Source organism: Salmo salar, chromosome 11 (assembly GCF_965601325.2).
Source record: "Salmo salar chromosome 11, fSalSal1, whole genome shotgun sequence".
Lineage (NCBI taxonomy): Eukaryota > Metazoa > Chordata > Actinopteri > Salmoniformes > Salmonidae > Salmo > Salmo salar.
In genome coordinates, this window is record NC_138301.1 from 44,721,476 (window position 1) to 44,734,918 (window position 13,443).

Consider the following 13,443-nt stretch of genomic DNA (forward strand, 5'->3'; position numbering starts at 1 on the left):
GAAACACAAAAGAACTGTCAATATCCCTCGGCCTGGGGCTCCATGCAAGATCTTACCTCGTGGGGTTGCAATGATCATGAGAACGGTGAGGAATCAGCCCAGAACTACACGAGAGGATCTTGTCAATGATCTCAAGGCAGCTGGGACCATAGTCACCAAGAAAACAATTGGTAACACACTACGCCGTGAAGGACTGAAATCCTGCAGCGCCCGCAAGGTCCCCCTGCTCAAGAATACATATACATGCCCGTCTGAAGTTTGCCAATGAACATCTGAATGACTCAGAGGACAACTTGTGAAAGTGTTGTGGTCAGATGAGACCAAAATGGACCTCTTTGACATCAACTCAACTCGCCGTGTTTGGAGGAGGAGGAATGCTGCCTATGACCCCAAGAACACCATCTCCACCGTCAAACATGGAGGTGGAAACATTATGCTTTGGGGGTGTTTTTCTGCTAAGGGGACAGGAACAACTTCACCGCATCAAAGGGACGATGGACGGGGCCATGTACCGTCAAATCTTGGGTGAGAACCTCCTTCCCTCAGCCAGGGCATTGAAAATGGGTCGTGGATGGGTATTCCAGCATGACAATGACCCAAAACACACGGCCAAGGCAACAAAGGAGTGGCTCAAGAAGAAGCACATTAAGGTCCTGGAGTGGCCTAGCCAGTCTCCAGACCTTAATCCCATAGAAAATCTGAGGAGGTAGCTGAAGGTTTGAGTTGCCAAACGTCAGCCTCGAAACCTTAATGACTTGGAGAAGGTCTGCAAAGAGGAGTGGGACAAAATCCCTCTTGAGATGTGTGCAAACCTGGTGGCCAGCTACAAGAAACGTCTGACCTCTGTGATTGCCAACAAGGATTTTGCCACCAAGTACTAAGTCATGTTTTGCAGAGGGGTCAAATACTTATTTCCCTCATTAAAATGCAAATCATTTTATAAAACATTTTAAAAGCGTTTTTCTGGATTTTTTTGTTGTTATTCTGTCTCTCACTGTTCAAATATACCTACCATTAAAATTATAGACTGATCATTCCTTTGTAAGTGTGCAAACGTACAAAATCAGCAGGGGATCAAAATACTTTTCCCCCCACTGTAGCTGTTTTAGTACATTTATCAGCCAAAACATGACACCCAGCCTGTATTCAAGAGTATGGTGTGTCTCAACCGATGGTGGGCACAACACAAACACCTCAAATTATGTAAAATAGGGTCAAAGCTACAACATATGTGGGGGGATTTTTTTTTGTTTGTGTTTAAAAAAAAGAAAATCTGTTAAAGTAAAAAAAAAAGACAATTTTCATTAAACTTTAAAAGAAATACATACTTGTCACGGTCGTCGTAAGGAGTGGACCCAAAATGCAGCGGATATATTGATCATCTTCTTATTTATTAAAGAGAAGAAACACTTAAACAAAACAAACGACGAAAACAGTCCCGTAAGGTGCATAGACTATACAGGAAACAACCACCCACAAAACACAAGAGAAAACTAACCCAACTAAATATGGCCTCCAATTAGAGGCAACGACAACCGGCTATCTCTAATTGGAGGTCCTACCAAAACCCCAACATAGAAATAGAAAAACTAGATAAACACATAGAAATATAAAATGTAGAACATAAACCAAAAAACCCGAACCACACAAAACAAACATCCCCTACCACGCCCTGACCAAACTACAATAACAAATAACCCCTTTTACTGGTCAGGACGTGACAATACTATTGTTTGACAAACCTGTTTGTAAGGTTTAAAATGATATCAACCTCAATCGTTTATAATTTCTAGTGATGAAGACATGGATGTCTGATGGTGGGGTGGAGTATGCAAAATGGGTCGACTTTTAGCACCTCTATCTCCTAAATGTTTTGGTATTCAGGTCCAAAAATATACTTTCTGATCACTTCTACCATGGGCAAATATATATTGAACATTTGGTGGAAATCAAAAGGAGTGCAGTCAAAATGTGATCGAAACCAATGGAATAACCCTGTACTAGTTGTGATTACTGTGCAACACTGCCTGTCTCTACACTGTAATTACACTGCCTTTGTACCTGCCAGGTAAATACTCAAGTATTAGGGACATTTGTTAGTTAAAGTTGGACTCCTCTATGTTTTAATAGTGAACAGCTAAGAGTTTTATCAGATCATGTTTCCCATCACTCCAAGCTGAGTAATGACTGTGAAGAGTACTGTCCATCAACCAGTACTCTGAACTCTACCTTAATTCATTGACTTCTGACTTAAAATGAAGGTAGCTTGAAACGTTGTCATTTAGCAGTGTTGAAAGGCCACTTCAATGAGAAATGAGTCATCATTGTTTACAGTTATTCACCCAGAAGCTTTCAATAAAAAAAAGCCTGGAAGCGTGCAACTGCCAAATTGTGAAGCATGTGTTTTGGAGTGAGACAGAGTTTTTTTTGGTCAGGTTCATAATTTTAACTTAAAGATGGAATCCGCATTTGAGGAAACAGCAGCATGTCCGCCCCGGCGCCTTTGTTCGAGTTTTTGTTTTGATGATGTAACGGAGGAGAAACGGAGGAGAGGAACGTGATAAGCATGGTTACATATTCTGCTGTTCTATCGAGCGTGCAGTGATGTCCGAGGGGGAAAACTGTTTGTTGTCACAGTAACTTATTTGTTGTTGTAATATCCCACCAAATAAGGATTGTAGCTGTAAGCAGCTATTATATGTAGTCAAATATGAACAGATTTAACTGCAGTAAGCTATTCATTTTACAGTAAGCAAACCCAGCAACAGCAGTTAACATTTCTTATTCATGTGTCAAACAGAGGTTTTCTAACAAATCCTTTGACACAGCCGAAGAGCAGCGCACCCTGACACTAGCCCTGACACTAGCCCTGACACTAGTCCTGACACTAGCCCTGACACTAGTCCTGACACTAGCCCACTAGCCCTGACATTAGCCCACTATCCCTGACACTAGCCCTGACATTAGCCCACTAGCCCTGACACTAGCCCATTAGCCCTGCCACTAACCCTGACATTAGACCACTAGTCCTGACCTTAGCCCACTAGCCCTGACATTAGCCCATTTTCCCTGACACTAGCCCTGACAGTAGCCCACTAGCCCCGACATTAGCCCACTAGCCCTGACACTAGCCCACTAGCCGTGCCACTAGCCCACTAGCCCTGACACTAGCCCACTAGCCTGGACACTAGCCCACTAGCCCTGCCACTAGCCCATTAGCCCTGATATTAGTCCACTAGCCCTGATATTAGTCCACTAGCCCTGATATTAGCCCACTAGTCCTGATACTAGCCCACTAGCCCTGATATTAGCCCACTAGCCCTGACACTAGCCCTTTCGTTAGCCCACTAGCCCTGACACTAGCCCACTAGCCCTGACATTAGTCCACTTGCCCTGACACTAGCCCTGACACTAGCCCACTAGCCCGGACACTAGCCCTGACACTAGCCCTGCCACTAGCCAAATAGCCCTGACATTAGCCCACTAGCCCTGACATTAGCCCACTAGCCCTGACACTAGCCCACTAGCCCTGCCACTAACCCTGACATTAGCCCACTAGTCCTGACACTAGCCAACTAGTCCTGATACTAGCCCACTAGCCCTGACACTAGCCCTGACATTAGCCCACTAGCCCTGACACTAGCCCTGACATTAGCCCACTAGCCCTGACACTAGCCCTGACATTAGCCCACTAGCCATGACATTAGCCCACTAGCCCTGACATTAGCCCACTAGCCCTGACATTAGCTCACTAGCCCTGACACTAGCCCTGACATTAGCCCATTAGTTCTAACCTTATCCCACTAGCCCTGAGATTAGCCCACTACACCTGACACTAGTCCTGACCTTAGCACACTAGCCCTGACCTTAGCCCACTACCCCTGACACTAGTCCTGACCTTAGCACACTAGCCATGACCTTAGCCCACTAGCCCTGACACTAGCTCACTAGCCCTGACACTAACCCACTAGCCTTGACATTAGCCCACTAGCCCTGAGACTAGCCCAACCTATCCACAGCATGGTTCTCTCCACACCGTTTGCATGAATTTTGTTTAATTCATTTTATACTTTTATTTAGCCAGGGAGTCTTACCCATCAGCTAACTGAATAATATGAGCTCCACCTTTCCAGCTTGAAAATGTACTTCATTATCATAAGAGCCAAGCGAGTGGCATCCGTCCATTTTGGGCATTAGTGGCATCAGTCCATATAACAAGATAATGGTATGGGTGGAGATGTGAGGTATGAAGCCAAATATATGATCTCTCTGCAAATAGGCAGAAATGAATGGATGATAGTCTAGATATTGAAACTACAGCTTTATAACACAAGTTGCATTATTCCCTGGAGTATATGTGAACAGTTGTGTTCCTCGGCAAGAATCTATTGGAATCAATAAGACCAGATTCAAGGCCAAATGTTAAAACTGTATCTAAAAATACAGTCTCAAAGAGAAAGCCAACTGTATGAACGGTGTTGGTTATTAACACCGACTGTTTCAATGTGCTTTTTGTGCTACACCAACTATAAGACTTCACATCCCTCTAGTGCTTCTGTGCCGGCCTTCTTGTTGATTTCATGATTTTGTGCTGATCCGCGTATTGATTGGCTGGTCCCGGGAGCAGCAGAGGCAGGCAGGTTGGTGGGCGCGTGGGCGTTTTATGATCTGTCCTCATCCTCTTTCCATCCTGTAAAGTGCTTAACAACAATCAATCTTTACTCCGCTCTTCAGAGATAGTGTTGGCTGTGAGGGCTGGTATTGATCAGCAAAGTCTCCAGGTAATCTTTACTCAAAATACAAACTTCACCTTTTCCCTGACTGAGGAGAAAGCAATGTAAAAAGAGCTGCATAACAGTCGGATGCAATAATATGTGTAACGTTGAGAATATGTACAAGACCTTCATATTCTACCACTGTCTCTGGTTAGGTCCGCTTAGTGGAGTATCAGACCTCGACCACCTGTAAGAGTCATGGCCTGAATCATCACTCTACCAGCCATAAGTAACGCTATCAACAGAGTGTTAGGCCTTCAAGGTGAAATGCTGATTTCAGTTCAGTAGTGAGATGACCTTTCTTTGTTCCCTCCCTTTGTTTTCCTCTCCTCTGTGTTGAATAAAGGTCAAAGTTCAGTTCAGTAGTGAGATGACCTTTCTTTGTTCCCTCCCTTTGTTTTCCTCTCCTCTGTGTTGAATAAAGGTCAAAGTTCAGTTCAGTAGTGAGATGACCTTTCTTTGTTCCCTCCCTTTGTTTTCCTCTCCTCTGTGTTGAATAAAGGTCAAAGTTCAGTTCAGTAGTGAGGTGACCTTTCTTTGTTCCGTACCTTTGTTTTCCCCTCCTCTGTGATGAAGAGAGGTCAAAGAACAGAGATCGTTGCTAGATGAAACCTGACAGACAGGACGAGTCCATTCCGGGTTCAGGAAGGCCTTGGGGTGACAGCCACTGACAGACGTTGGGATAAGTATCAGGTCTAACGGAGACCTGCTTTTCTTCTGTTTGACATCCTTCACCAAACTCACAGGAATACTGAGGTCATCCTGTAACTTGACATCCTTCACCAAACTCACAGGAACGCTGAGGTCATCCTGTAACTTGACATCCTTCACCAAACTGACAGGAATGCTGAGGTCATCCTGTAACTTGTCATCCTCCACCAAACTGACAGGAACACTGAGGTCATCCTATAACTTGTCATCCTCCACCAAACTGACAGGAACACTGAGGTCATCCTATAACTTCCCTCCTCTGTCATCACGGCCCTGAAGCATGATCACTCATCTTCACCGCTCTCTTGTTTGATTTTGCATGCAGCAAGTTCAAGTAGGATGGCAATGGAATGAAACTGGAGGAACTTAGCTAGAGGTGGGCGAAACATGCCAACCCAAATCACAGAAGTAGTACAACTCATAGTGTACAACAGGGAGAGCCGCTCTTCTTCTTCTCTCTCTTCATGTTTATGCTAATGAGCCTCATTACCATGCTTTGTAGAAATCTGGGGCTGTACTGGAAGTCATGTGATCAGCACTCAGTACAGTTTTTGGAGGTCATTCAAATCCAATGGGGATCCAGTGCAATTAATCAAAATAATGTATTCGGGGAAAACAACGCAGTAGGACAGCAAAGTTCACCGTCGATGGGAGGCGGAGTGAATTTGACGGCGCGCCAGGTATCCATATTGGCATGGAGACAGAGGGAGTTTTGGATAATTCTTCATGTACATTGTTTGACTTCTCCTTGCCTATCCCAGAGAGGCCAAGAGAAGAGTAAAACAATTCAGATGCTGGAATACTTAATCTTAAAGAGTATTTTCATGTTGTCGGGATATTGCCTGTGTGTTGAAGAGTGAAGTGATTGAGTTGAAAATATGTAGAAAGCACAGGATGTTGGGTCAATGAATGAGGGCCTGGGGTGTCTTTGTGAGTTACAGCGGCTGTCATGTAGTCTGGCTGACACGAGCTCTCAAAGTCTTCTTGCTGTGTCGTCACGTGGGTCGGGCGTCAGTCAGGCTAGATGTCATGAAGCTTAGTGCAAATGATGATAAGGATTATGTTTAGGAATAACAAGTAAATTATAAGGATTCTGTTTAGGAATAACAAGTAAATGATGATAAGGATTCTGTTTAGGAATAACAAGTAAATGATGATAAGGATTCTGTTTAGGAATAACAAGCAAATGATAAGGATTCTTTTTAGGAATAACAAGTAAACGATAAGGATTCTGTTTAGGAATGACAAGTAAATGATGATAAGGATTCTGTTTAGGAGTAACAAGTAAATGATGATAAGGATTCTGTTTAGGATTAACAGGCAAATGAGAGCTATTTAACCTTTTTTTTACTGATATGCTCAAGAAAGACGCAAGCTCAGGGATGACACATGCTCAATGATGACAAGGTGCTTTACATACAATATGTGAGTTTTGTATAGGACAAGGGCCTCACAACCTGAAGTATCGGTGTGTTCAGTGGAAAAGGAAAAAAGGAGAGTGAATAAGTGTCTACCCATCAAGTCAGTTCAATTCCTACTTAATTGCCAATAAGTAATGTTTGATTTAAAAAAGATATCCTCTATTAAGGCCACAGCTGAAATGGTAAAGTAAATGAAAGGGTAAATATGCTATTATGTTTCTACCTTTATACTAAGGCTGTAAAACGACTAAAACATCTTGAGTTAATTGCATGATTTGCTGTGATTATCGGGATTAATCTCAAATTCAGAATTTGCTCAAATTGAGCTGTAATTTTAAGATTTTTTTATATAGAAAAAGCATTAAAAGAATATTGACGTCTTGATTTTGTCCAAACTCAAGTAACGGTTTGCAAAATGTGGTAAATTGATAAAGCATCCTTTCTTTAACTTCAATGTCAACTTGTTTTGATAATGCTTTGTTGTTTTTACCTGTAATGAGTATGTACTGTATTTTGGATGTTTCAGTCTATTCTGAATGCTTTCAGACAATGTGACGAATCACGTTAAAGAAAAAAATTGTGCACTAAAATGACAAAAAGTGAATTTCAATGAACTGATGAACTCTTGACAGCCGTACGTTATACACATCTGGTCAATGGATTCAACTGCTTTGTCCTGTACTCATGGACTTCGCTTAACAGTTTTTCTGGTATCTTTCTGGGTTTTGCATCCTTTCAAACCACTAAATTGTTTAAAACCACCACAAACGCCGACAGAAATAGGCATCGCCCTACTTCGGGGACATGGAGGCGCAGACACTCTCCACATTACCTGGGAAATGGTAATAGCGCCGCATCGCTCCTCCCTCCTAAGAGAATTTAGCCCAGATGTGACAGGCATACTCTGCAGTTGTGTTGAAAGGCTCGGGTTCGTCTTCTGCTGGGACTCAGGGAAAGGAGTTGATGCCGACTCAGCCTTTAGTCTCTGCATGGGCCTCATCTTATGGATCTCTTATGTTGGGGGTGGCCACTTAATATTCAATCAAGGCTGGGAGAACAAGTGCATTGGGGGTAGCCATCTTAATAATTGAAGGACAGCCTTGGTACAGTAGCTATGGAAAATCCTTGGAAGTTTTTTTTTCTGGCTCTTGAAGTTTGTCCCAGAAAGCTGTGAGACTTGTTTTTTCAAGACAGCTGATCCCAAACTCCCTATAGGCAGACATAGAAAGAGATGAAGGAGGAAGAAACAGACAATGCAGTGTGACAGTGCAGGGGCTGTGGGCCAAACTGAAGGAGATTAACCAACGGAAGGCACCTTTCCTCAGGGATTTGTTAACACTTTAACTTGCCGCTTTCCTCCGTGTCCTTCAATTTATTTGGCAGTTTACTGCTTCAGGTATTTCAAGATTCTGAAAATTACATTTGGCTAACTACCAGGAAGTTTGTAAAGACAGGCTGAGTGGGCGGGGAGCTTATATTCATGAGCTCGCCTTGACTGACAGCTCTTTGAAACGCCTATTTCAAGCAACTTGGATGCAGTGAGCAGTGTTACAGTTAAATCATTTCAAGCTAATTTGGTGAAACACAAAGCAACTCAAACAACATTGAAATTGCATCAATGATATCAATTTTTTTTAAATTCATCTCCCGTTTGGCATGTCTCTTGTGGTGCAGTTCACAGCACCACTGACTGATGTGTTGACTTGACAACTGCGTCTGCGTTTTGAATGACCCATCGCCCCCTTTTGTTCCACGCTGGCTGAAGACCTAGCTAGCCAGCAACATGCTAACACCAGACGCAGCTGAAAGGGGTGACATATAATATTTTGCCAGAGATAAATAGTGTAAACTTTGAATTATATTTGCTGACACCCTACACTAAAATGTAGGAACCAGTAGAGTTGCTATCTATCCATATATACCACGCCCCTGTGCAGCACGCCTTCTCCGAAGTTGGTTACAAGGCAGAACTTATTTACATTAGGTAAGAGAATCACGTTACCATTGGTGTATTAAAATGAGCGTTAAGGTGATGTCACCTTGTCCCCTTAATAATGAATCCAAGTGTTTGACATTGGGGAGGGAACCAGTAACTTTATAATCAAACTTGATCAATGTAGAAGCAACAGTCATTTTTCATACTTTGGTCATCATACTTTGATCTGTTTTCATCAAAATATCATCAATTTCCTGAAAAACATGATTTTGGCTGTTTTAAACATGGTCATGATGTAACAGGCTTGTCATAGCATCGCATGAACCACAGTTAATGAGGAACTGACGAAGCAGTTCCCCAAAATAAAAAGGTTAGTTGCTTGATGCCACGATGTGACCTAGAACACATTCCCATTTGGGTCCCAAACGAACGAAAACCTATAACGTCTTTATAGAGCGTTCATAATGTCTTCATAAGCGCTACACAGATTATTTATAAATACTTTATAAGCAGTCACTGCAGTCATTAATGTGGGTTCTTTGGCACCCTAGCATGGATTTTTCCAAGACCCGTAAAGCCTCATTAAAGCCTTATTAAACGTTTTTTTGGTTTAAAATAGGAGCCAATTATTTAATGTTGGCTGTCATGTCAGGTGGAATTTCTGTGATGTTTAATTTGACCAAGTAACTAAATCAATGGAAGTATTCGGAGCAAAACAGTTGACATGGAAGTAGATTGTATTTTTATTACAGTGTTCTACTACAGTACTTAGATGTATTCAGAAGAATACTTGCTGCAACTAATCACTTTTACAACGTCACATTTTATCCATCCCTCCCTTCAACCATCCCACTGATAGTTTTAGATGTATTTTCGGCTCTCAAAGACATCTCTCCGAATTTAAATTCATGTTTCATCAAAGCCTGCATAAAATGCTGATTATAGAAAATATATCAAAATGAATCCGCCGTGTCTGAAGATGAAAGTGTTCTAATCTTTCATGGTTATGTGACCATTACGTCATTAATGTGACTTCCTTTATAAAAAATGTTTTACATTAAAGGAAAGTATATACAGTTACGATCACCTCAACATTGTTCTAAACGGTTCTTTCCGGGCAGGTGTAGTGTAATCTAATGTAATACAATACTTTGTGAAATTAAATAGTGTTGGTTTGTGTGCTAGTTTTCAGCTTTGCCTTGTAAGTTACTACTGAATCTAACCATTTAAACCGGTTTAAACCGGTTTAAATGATCAGTAAGGATCAGTAAGGCAAAGAAGGAAACATAATAATACACTATGGTGCTTTAAGACTTTCCCTCTGTGTTGCTGTTATTCCCATAACTAGGCCTTCTGTAAGATTACCAGCCCTTTCATGTATTTTAATCTAACCATCTAACCATGAGCCCTGCATCAAATCAAATCAAATGTATTTATATAGCCCTTCTTACATCAGCTGATATCTCAAAGTGCTGTACAGAAACTCAGCCTAAAACCCCAAACAGCGATTAATGCAGGTGTAGAAGCACGGTGGCAAGGAAAAACTCCCTAGAAAGGCCAAAACCTAGGAAGAAACCTAGAGAGGAACCAGGCTATGAGGGGTGGCCAGTCCTCTTCTGGCTGTGCCGGGTGGAGATTATAACAGCACATGGCCAAGATGTTCAAATGTTCATAAATATAGCCTACATCAACACATCAATAAACAACCATTACACTATACATACATATATAGACATCAATTACACAAAACACTAAAAGCAAAGCACAAGCATATATCATTCGACTTCTAGGCTTCGACTGGCTGCGCCTAAAACAGTCGCTGTCCACTGTCTTGCGGGCTGAATTTCGAAATTCAGATTCTGTCGCTGTTCTTTTCAGTCGGTGCTGAATCGCCTGAACGCGTGTGCGTGTGCCCGCGCCTGCGCCTGTTTGTCTATGTGTTTGTGTCAGGTTACGATGATACATTTTCACTGCAACGATGAGCACCAAATGGTTTCTAGTAACAATGTAGGGCTGTTTTATATGTTGAATGGCATGTGGCCTAGACCAGAGCATTACATGTATTCTAAGTATGGCTCTGGCCTCTACTAGATCAACTCAACGCTACACAATACATCCAGCCACACAGCCTACTGTCATTGCCGTCTCATTTCTATGAAGCTTCTCACAAAGTGCCACTTGCCTGAGGTCACACCGGAATCGGACGTCCTGTTACATGCTCAGACATCCTTGTAAGTCACTGAAAATGCAATGACCTATAATGTAAAAGGTGCAGATGCAGGTGATTTAAAGACTACCGAAGTGTATCATTTTGATTAGGCAGGACACCCTGTGAAATGACTGATTATTGTCAATAGTTGAATTGAGAGGAGCAAACGCCTGTAGGTGGCAACCCTGCCTCATCAAGTTAACACACACACACACACACACACACACACACACACACACACACACACACACACACACACACACACACACACACACACACACACACACACACACACACACCATTCCCTCTGGCCTTTATGTGTTAATGCTATTGATCAGTCAATAATGAATGAGTTCAGAGAGATGTAACCCAAATGGAAGATCGGTAGAATGAGACGGTGGATTGTTGGTGAATACTAGAGAGGTTGCAGTCTATAGCCTACCGCACACACGGCAGTAGTATTCAGCGTGTAGCAGATTTTTACATCGCTGAGCTCGGACCATGCAGTCTAATGAATTCCTCCCTATTCCAGCCATGGACTGCAGCAAGCGCAAGAGCGGTTAGAACACAGTGGCTCCCCGGTGGATATGTAACACACGGAATATTGATGGTGCTGATATTACACGGATCCCACAAATCCCCCTGACAACGCAAAAATTATTATCAATAGTTACGCTTATGTTAAATAGGTAGCCTACCGGACTGCATCCAAAACCAGCTTCTGGTGGATATTTAGTCATTACAGAGCGCATATAGGCTACATTCCGCGCGCTCATATGCCATTGGTTTGCGTATTAGGCTCTGCGTTATTTCCCAGGGAATCAAGTTGATGGATTGGCTATGGATGCATTTGGTGGTTGTTGGACGAATCTGGATCAGAACCTTCGAATAAGAATGTCTGCGTCCTTTTGAGACATGTATGTACACACCTCGACTGCATCCATGCATATACTTATATCTGTGTTTGATTTTACGCTTGCTACATCGATCATGTTCGGGAATATTGCCTGGACATGTGACCCTTTATGGTAACTGACATTATACCTTTGCAAATCCTCCAGTAGGCTATCAGAGAACTGCACCAATAAGGGATGAACATCAATCGAAATGTGGATAGTTCATTTCAATCTCGGTTTATGGCATTAACTGTGTGCGCTCAAGAATAATGTCACTGAGAAATCCTATATAGGGCACCACGTTCAGTTCCACAGGAAAGGGCTATATGTAGAAATAGCCCCAGACTTATCGCTCTCTCACAAACTCGGCAGCATTTCCCCCAATCGGAATACAAAGTCAAAAGCTACCGGCACCCCGCGGGTTTTCTCCACTGTGGCCACAGGAATGCTGGATTCATCCCAATTTCATGCACCTCTTTTTGATCATTTGTAATTTTTTTTATTGCGTTCGAGGTTCGTTTTCTTACGTTTTTGATTCTGCTGCTGCCGATGTAGACTACGTGTGGTTGCCTCGAATCCTTTCACATGGGTGAGAATTGTGCATCAGTCTTACAGCCAATCCAATTGGATACCTTGGCCCTGGTGTGTTAGATTTTTTTGCTTGATTTTGAGCACAATCTCATATCTTCGAGAAAATGCGTAAGTATGTTTTATTTGATATATTCACCTCTTATATCTGCATTAAGTTAGGCACTTTAATCTTTCTTATCCATCTCGGCGACTCTACACGACAGAGTGGTCATTTGGGTGTTCAACACGACACCGTTTTCCGCTATAGACTAATGTCGCTATAATGTCGCTTTAGGCTACATGTACAATAGATAATGTTAATTCAAATTTTTTTACAGACATAATTAAACCATGTGAAGCTCTCTCGCGCGCGCGCGCTTGCGTGTGTGTATATGTGCATGCGTGTTTAAGAGAGAGAGAGAGAGAGAGAGAGAGAGAGAGAGGGGGGGGGGGGGGGGAGGGAGGGAGAGAGAGAGTCCGAAGGATACATAGTAAGTGGTTAGATAAATATATACGTAATAATAGGCTTTATTTATTTAATGATGGGGGTATGGCCTAGACCGTTTGGTGAGACAGTGTGTTTAGGTAGATTCGGGATTCTGTAAATCCCTGTATAGCCATTATACCAATGTTGCTAGAATACGTCATATGGTCATTCATATTCAGCTCAGGTGTGGTTCGTCATGCCGCTTAGTAATGACACATTTTCAGCACCGGGGCCACCAGATTGACTCACCAAATTCTTCAGGTGAGTTCTACAATAGGGTTTCTTAGATTTGGGATGTTTTGAGTAATATTTCTCAATTGACTAGGCCCCCCAGTTACCTTTTAACCACTAACTCTGTATGTATCCGTGCATGTTAAATCCACCGTGATATTTATGACGTTCAAAGCAATTGACTGGAGCGGAGTGTCAGCCCACATG

The 13,443-nt window shown here is 42.4% G+C and overlaps 1 protein-coding gene across 1 annotated transcript in view; it reads left to right on the top strand.

The window, feature by feature from the left end:
* Positions 1–11,415: 11,415 nt before the first annotated feature.
* Positions 11,416–13,443, top strand: part of LOC123725165 (leucine-rich repeat-containing protein 4C-like) — a 51,579-nt gene continuing 49,551 nt past the window's right edge. Inside the window, exon 1 of the mRNA XM_045689589.2 lies at positions 11,416–12,647. The gene's annotated coding sequence lies outside the window, so the exon portion shown is untranslated. The remainder of the gene's footprint in view (positions 12,648–13,443) is intronic.